The sequence below is a fragment of the Centroberyx affinis genome, unplaced genomic scaffold (genome assembly GCF_046629955.1).
Source record: "Centroberyx affinis isolate AG114_WGS23_722 - 3 ecotype Tasmania unplaced genomic scaffold, CSIRO-AGI_Caff_v1 ptg006903l_1, whole genome shotgun sequence".
Taxonomy (NCBI): Eukaryota; Metazoa; Chordata; class Actinopteri; order Beryciformes; family Berycidae; genus Centroberyx; species Centroberyx affinis.
Window position 1 is genome coordinate 17,501 of NW_027283498.1, and position 6,911 is coordinate 24,411.

The 6,911-nt window shown below is 37.7% G+C and overlaps 1 protein-coding gene across 1 annotated transcript in view; it reads left to right on the forward strand.

The window, feature by feature from the left end:
• LOC139639160 (zinc finger protein 513-like) overlaps nt 1-789 on the forward strand; it is a 15,486-nt gene extending 14,697 nt beyond the window's left edge. Inside the window, exon 7 of the mRNA XM_071513226.1 lies at nt 1-789. This exon is cut by the window's left edge and continues 3,005 nt beyond it. The gene's annotated coding sequence lies outside the window, so the exon portion shown is untranslated.
• The last annotated feature ends 6,122 nt before the right edge of the window (nt 790-6,911 follow it).

Below are 6,911 nucleotides of genomic sequence, written 5' to 3' on the forward strand. Positions count from 1 at the left end.
AGCAAGCGTTTACCAGAGTGAACTAGTGACAAAGTATAAAACGGTAACATTTTACAATAAGGGTCACTAAGTTAAGGGTTAGTTAATGCTTAATATGCTTCATTAACGTTTAATTAATGCTTAGTTAACGCTTAATTAATGTGTAATTTACTAATGGTGTTCATGTTAACTAAGGTATTAATTTGTACATTATTTAATAGTTTATAAAGATGACTATTAAATGTCTAAATTAATACCTTAGTTAACATGAACACCATTAGTAAATGATAACCAGACACATTAGTTAACTGTTAATTAAGTAACTTAACTTAATGACCCTTATTGTAAAGTGTTACCGATAAAACAAAAGGAGCTGCTGGTGGAATATTTGAACCTAAAGCTATCCATTTTGAGCGTGAATGTATTGATCATCGTTAACCGAAGCGTATGTGGTTAACGATGATCAATACATTCACGCTCAAAGTGGATGTGTCACTGTCAACACCTTCATCATGTGTGTCACTATGTCTGTGATGAATAATAAGAACGAGAAAGCGCTTCTTGGTGTTTTAAGACACTTTTAACACACAGATGTTCTTATTAAGGTGCTGAAAAGTGACACAAATGACCAGACTTTAAAAAAAAAAATGAACCATCCTTTTTTTCTTTTTTTTTTCTTTTTTTAAGAGTGTGCTATCAGGTTGTGAGCTGAGACTGCCTCCATTCTTCTGGTAATCGTAATCTCTCTCTCTCTCTCTCTCTCTCTCTCTCTCTCTCTCTCTCTCTCTCTGTCTGTTAAACCTTGTTCACAGTGCCTTCATAGCTCTAATAAAAAAAAGTCTGATTGAATCCGAACTCTCTCTCTGCGTGCGTCTCATCCTCCCCTTCCACCCCTTTCTACTTCCCCTTTTTCTCTTCTTCTTCTTCTTCTCTTAGGAAACACCTGCTCCACACGCCCAGCGGGGGGTTAGAAAACACGAGTGATGCTCTTGAATAAAACAAATCGCATGAAAAAACCACCGAAAACTCCCCTAAATACCACCTTATGTTACGGGGTGTAGCTCGGAGACACCCCAACACACACACACACACACACACACACAACCTCACACACCATCATAATATCACAGCAAAGGCACAAAAAACACAGATAATATATGTTATCGTTCCTCACACATGCGTTTATGATATTTAAATTGGATATTTAAAGCGAGAGATAATGGCGGTCAGTCTACTGTGACTGTCGGGGCAACCATCATGTTTTTATGCCAACACACCCCTATATGTAAAGTAGGTGATACCGCGTGTGTGTGTGTGTGTGTAGTGTGGTGTGTGGGGTGTGTGTGTGTGCGGAGGGCATATTCCGTTCAGCAGGATTTAAAGACAGCTACTGTAAATACCCGAACCCATGGGCCAAGTAAGTAAAACTGCAATTCTTTTACAATTTTTTATATTATTTTTTAGATAATCTCAATATTTCTTATTAGAAATTATTGGTTTATTAGTGCTAATCTCATTTACTTCCATGTGTTTTTATTTTAAACCGTCTCCAAGTCAAATTTCCCTTACAAGACAAGGACGTTTTGAGTTGAAGAGCATGCACTTTAGATGTTTGTGTTACGTTTTTGCATCAAACTTTTTATTCAACCTTTAATCTATAAGCCTATATAACTATAATTTAGCATAGACTGATAATTATGTTTATGTGTACTGTTTGAGCGAGATTTATTTGTGAGTGCGTAAACATATTTGTGAACCAATTATTTTGTTTGTAAAACACAAAACATATTTGTGGATCTTATTTTGTTTGTGTATCATTCATATTATTTATTTGTGGATTTGATTTTTTTTGTGCCATGTTCACACTATTTATTTATTTAATTTTGAAACAATAATACCCCCATAATAATGCACAGTGGCCTTTGATTGATTGATCCAGCTTTTGTTGTGATAAAAAAAAAAAAAAAAATGACACCTGCTTTTACAGAATCATTGCTGGAATTAATGTAAAACTGATTACTGAATATTGCTGAAGTAATCAGCAATCCTTAGTCTTTTACTTTACAAAATATTAACATTTTAGAGGATGCTTTCATCTTTGGGCAGCCAGGTGATCTTTTCCTCAAAATGGATATATAGGATTTTGGCAGAGGTGGGGACTCAAGTCACAATTTGAATTGCTTGAGACTTGACTTGGGTTCTGGTGACTTGGGACTTGACTCTGACTTGTATTTTCTGAAGTTTTGATCCTATTAAAAACCATATTGCATTGAAAAGTCCTAGATATTTAGTTTTCTTTAAGATATTAAATTGATACTGGACTCACTTGGTGTTCTACATTTAGACTTGGGACTTGACATTAATGACATGGACTTGACTTGGACTTGGTTTGGTAATCTACATTTAGACTTGGGACTAATGACATGGACTTGATTTGGTAATCTAAATTTAGATTTGGGACTAATGACATGGACTTGGTTTGGTAATCTACATTTAGACTTGGGACTAATGACATGGACTTGATTTGGTAATATAAATTTAGACTTGTGACTAATGATATGGATTTGACTTTGTAATCTACATTTAGACTTGGTACTAATGACATGGACTTGATTTGGTAATCTACATTTAGATTTGGGACTAATGATATGGTCTTGACTTGGTAGTCTACACTTGGGACTTGACTTGAGACTGGTGCCTCAAGACTTGAGACTGACTTGAGACTAGAGCAAAAGTTGACTTGGTCACACCTCTGGATTTTTGAATGAAACTCTTCATGTGTTACAGAAAGTAAGAAACATGTTTGCTTCCTTGTCCGGTCACTTTGTAGAAATACTCCCACCCCAAGATGTTCCCGGGAGACATCCTGGAGTATCCCAGGAACAAGTACTTCTCCCACTTCGGGGTTTACTATGGAGAGCGGGACGGGGTTCCCTACGTCGCTCACCTGACCAGCAGAGGTGAGACTTCTGTTTGTGTTCACATACTGGGAGCTGCCCAGTAAGACCACCACAGTCCTGTTGCTGCACTGTTGTCATGCAATCCATGTGTGTGTGTGTGTGTGTGTGTGTGTGTGTGTGTGTGTGTGTGTGTGTGTGTGTGTGTGTGTGTGTGTCAGATTCAGAGTCCAAGCTCGTGCTGTTTGGCAGAGCTCTGAGGTCAGAGGTCAAGCTGGACCCAGTGGAGCTAGTGGGGAAAAAATACAAGGTACCACACACACACACACACACACACACACACACACACACTGGTACACTATTCATACTTTATAAACAGAAATATCTATCTATCTATCTATCTATCTATCTATCTCTCTATCTATCTATCTATCTAATGCAGTATGGATCCCCCTGCTGGTGGTTGTAAAAAGTTTGCATTTATTGACCTGTAATGTGGGATATGTTGGACTAAGAAAGATAAAATATAAGGAATGTGTGGTTCGTAGTTGTGTGTGTGTGTGTGTGTGTGTGTGTGTGTGAGAGAGAGAGAGAGAGAGAGAGAGAGAGAGAGAGAGGTTTTGAGTGCGAAACCAAAACCCTTAATTTTATCCCTGAAAAGTAATTTAATTTCTCCATTATGTTAGACAGTAAGAATGAAGAGGCGTTTAAGGAGGTTTGATGGGGTCTCCTCCATTAATAACTCCCTTAACTAATTTTAAAGGGATTTAGCATGAATTAAGGGGTTAATTAAAGTAAATTAATGTAAAGTTTAGGTTATTTTGAGGGATTAGTGGTGTGTGTGTGTGTGTGTGTGTGTGTGTGTGTGTTCTGCACGCTACAGGTGATGGCCGTGCTGTTGGGTTTATTGACCTCTGTTGAACTCCTAATGTAAGCAAATAGCCCAAAAAAAAAAAAAAAAAATCATTATAGGATTCCAATACTTATTTACCTATTCATAGTATTCTGTTACATAGCAGGTGATTGTAATAAATTAACAGGTGATAATAATCAAATGGCAGCCACTGTGTATTTGGTAAAGCATCATACTGGTAGGAAATGCATGTGACATCATGGTATACTGTGAATGGGGGTTTAGTGTGTCTATGACGCTCTATAGTGAGTTTATTGTGACTTTATTGTACTTTATGGTCCCATAGTCTCACTATAATACTCCTATGATTTTCCTATAGGGACGATGTGGTGACTGTATAGTGACTTTATTGTATTTTTTAATCTACTCTGGTATCACTATAATATTCCTATAGGGACTTACAGTGTGTCTGTTGCACTCAATAGTGAGTTTATAGTGACTTTATTGTAATTTATGTTTGTTTATGTCCTATGGTATTGCTATAATACTCTTATAATATTCCTATAAGTGTTTCTATAACTCACTCAATAGTGAGTTTATAGTGATCCTTTGTACTTTATGTTATTTCCTAACTCCTATAGCATCACTCTCATAGCTTTGCTGTGATATTTCTATTGTATATTTTTAATAAAATTACAATAGGATTACTATAGCGCTTTTTCTGAAAGGTTCACTAGTTCACGCTCCATTTTTCTTCTTCCCTTGCTACAGTTGTGAACAGTTGAAATGACAGAGCAACATGCTGTTGTTTTCTTCTGTTATAGCCAACAGACTAATCATGAATTAATGCACCATTGTAATTTGATTAATAAGTATATTTGAAGTTTTCCATTCCACTACTAATCCATTTTGTGGGGGGAAAAGTTGCCTGGTGTTCCTATAGTGCAATATCTGGAGTAAAAAACATGCTTACATCCTATACAACAGTGATTCTCAACCTTTTTCATATCAAGGACCCTAATTTAGTCCACATTAGGGCCACTGACCCCCATTTGATGAGATTTTGTCTCTCAGACCCAAATCTGAGAATATTTTTATAGGTAGATATGATTTTGTCCATAATCCCATGACTATCTGTACTGTAGGTAGAGAGATAACAGTGAAACTATGACCAAAACAGTCATTCTTCTACATTCTGTAATTGTGTTCACTTCTTGTAAATGAAATAATGGTGAAGTTTAACAATTCATCAATTTTCTGGGGGCCCGCTGGAGCCTCCTCAAGGACCCCTGTTGGTCCCCGGACCCCACGTTGAGAACCACTGCTCTACAGTCTTACAGCTGACTAAATGGTTGAAGTCTTGGTCAATAGTGAGTTTTGCTTGCAGGCAAAAGCAATACATTTTTTTCTTGTGTGGAAATCTCAGTTTGGAGAGAAATTCATCCCAGGATTAGTCTGGTCTGTCATGGGAGAGACCCGTGACGGTGCCCGGGGGTGAAGGAATTACTGTGTGTGTGTGTGTGTGTGTGTGTGTGTGTGTGTGTGTGTGTGTGGGAGGGGGGGTGGTTCTGTGATGAGGATTTATTACACAGCCATTCCTAAAAAACAGCAGGGCAACCCTTTAATGAACTTTGTTTGAGTGTTAGTAATCCAGCTTGCAGTCATGCTCTGCACAACACTTAGTTCCTCAGACGAGACAGATAACAGATGACATGCAGGATCCTCAGTGCTCAGAGTGACTCCAGGCACGTCATTAATAAAGGAATAGTTCACCCAAAAATGAAAATTCTGTCATCATCTCCTCACCCTCATGCCAAATGAAACACAGGTGAAATTTGTTAGTCCATATAACACACAGGGAGGCTGCAGCACAACTTGGTAGCAGCCTTCTCCAAAACAACTGAAGTCAATGGGGACCTGTTCTTTAGAGCTCCAAAACAAAAACAGACAAACAATCACACTGTGAATAGAAAGACCTATACACCATTATTTGTTGCAAATCAATCAGCTGTAGTTCAGATTTGCACTAAATGATGGTGTAAATATACTGTAGGTCTTTTTGGAACTCTGAAGAACTGGTCCCCACTGACTTCAGTTGTTTTGGAGAAGGCTGCTATGGAGTTGTGCTGCAGCCTCCCTGTGTGTTATATGGACAAACTTCACCTGTGTTTCAACTGGCATGAGGGGGAGGAGATGAGGACAGGATTTTCATTTTTGGGTGAACTATTCCTTTAAATTCAGTGTAACTTCCTCCTGTTGCACTGAGCCAGTGTGTGTAATCTTTATTTAACTTCTGATGTCAGCAGCGTTTCTCAACACGCTTTGGAAACGTTTTCTGTTGCCTTCTGCGTGTATGACCTCTTTATTTTCTTCTTAGTTTGGCATATTTGTGTGTGTGTGTGTGTGTGTGTATGCTAAATGTGTGTGTGTGGGAGTGTGTGTTTGTGTTATGTGTATGTAACCAGGTTCTGTGTTGTGTTTCAGAGAAGTCTGGCGTGTTTCTGAAGGATCCAACGGATCTGATGACCAACATGTACGGTGACAACATCGTCACCACTAATGGTAACACACACACACACATACACACACACACACACACACACACACACAAACACAGTGGAAAATTTGCTTTGTAGCATTTTTGTGTCTTTTTCAGCTCTTCCCTGTGTGAGACGCATTATAGATGGACTATATGTGTATGTTTCATTTTTTTGAGTAACCTCTTTTTCAGAGAACACTATACACACAAGTAAATAGAAAAGAGAAAGAAAAAAGGAGGAAGACCATCTGAGTTATGAGTTTATGTTAATTACAGAGGTCTGGGACATATTTCACCTGCTGATAAAAAATATAAAGGTGGATGAACTCTGACCCTGAGTAGATAATCGACAATATAAACCCGACAACAACACAAAGAAATTAAATTATACTTACAGAAAATGAGTAATTTATGCTTTATTTACTTAAAAGACCTTCTCCTATCAGTTTTATGCCACTTACTATGATTTATACCATGTATGTAGGTCATATAGATTTGAGTTAGTCTAAAAAGACAGCACTACAAACCAAACCCCTGAATGTTATCCCTGAAATGTCCTTAATTTCTCATTACATAAACATGAATTATCCATTCACAATAACAGCTTTAAAAAAGTAAGGTTAGTATCATGGGTTTTTAAGGG